The sequence below is a fragment of the Propithecus coquereli genome, unplaced genomic scaffold (genome assembly GCF_000956105.1).
Source record: "Propithecus coquereli isolate 6110/MARCELLA unplaced genomic scaffold, Pcoq_1.0 Scaffold211, whole genome shotgun sequence".
Classification (NCBI taxonomy): domain Eukaryota; kingdom Metazoa; phylum Chordata; class Mammalia; order Primates; family Indriidae; genus Propithecus; species Propithecus coquereli.
The window spans coordinates 2,371,469-2,372,644 of NW_012146190.1; the positions used below are offsets into that span (position 1 = coordinate 2,371,469).

General features: G+C 39.1%; 1 protein-coding gene across 1 annotated transcript in view; it reads right to left on the minus strand.

The window, feature by feature from the left end:
• The window catches only part of TRPM6 (transient receptor potential cation channel, subfamily M, member 6), a 130,309-nt gene that overhangs the window by 61,706 nt on the left and 67,427 nt on the right, over positions 1-1,176 (minus strand). The window lies entirely within an intron of this gene.

Consider the following 1,176-nt stretch of genomic DNA (forward strand, 5'->3'; position numbering starts at 1 on the left):
GTAATCTCAGCTACCTGGGAGGCTGAAGCAGGAGGACTACTTGAACTCAGGAGTTGGAGGCTGCAGTGAGCTATGATCTCACCACTGCACTCCAGCCTGGGTGACAGAGCAACACCCTGTCTCTGAGGGAAAGAAATAAAAAGGTGTGGTGGAGAGAAAGAATGAGTGAATGATTAAAGAATAAATTGATATTTTAGCAGAAAATATTACTGGTCGTAGCCTCATACAAATCTGGCCCTCAGGAATTATTGTGCTCAGGGACAAATTTGACTCGATCCATGTCATCTGGCCCCAACCAAAAGGGTAAGTGGAATATCCTGATCAACCCATATGCTATCCAAGAACATTTGTTAAATACAAGTTTGTGATTATATGGAAAGCAGTGATAAAATGATCTTGTTCTTTGTGTTGTCATAAGTAATTCTGAAAGTTAAACTTTTGGATATGAACCATGAAATTAGGTAGCATCATTAAAAAGAAGCCAGGCTTGGTAGCACACACCCACAGTCCCCGCTACTTGGGACACTGAGGCAGTGGGATCGCTTGAGCCCAGGAGTTAAAGTCCAGCCTGGGCAACATAGCAAGATCCTATCTCTTAAAATTAAAGAAAAGAACACCAGGATATAAAACCAGATGTACTCACCATTTTTGCAATCATGGTCACATACGGACCTGCATGTTGATTCACAGCGAAGAAGTCCAGGAGGCGTGAGAACCAAAATATGATGTCTATGCAGTAGATCAGTCTTCCTGCTGTGTGAAAAGGAGGATCACCCCACCGAAGACCGAAACCAACTAAAAAGAGGCCAATTGCCACCATTTCTATTAGGTTCCAGTATTCACTAATCCATACCTTCACCTTTTGAGTAAACTTCCCAGGTTCCGAAATACAGATCTAAAAGAAGAAAGAGAAAAACATGAAGAATAAGGTACAACCTAAGAATTCTATCGATACCTTCTTCTTGAATATGTCAATCACTCATTTAAAGAGTAATCTGAATCTTGCCAAACCTTAAGTCACACAGAGATTTTAGAGACTTATGTTATCCTTGGACAAGTCAAAGTTCGTGTAGGGTAAAAAGGAAATAGAGAAAAAAAAAAGAAAGAAAGAAAAAAAAGAGACATAAGTTATTCATGGAAATTAATTATTTAAAGAAATCTATAAATATACCTTAA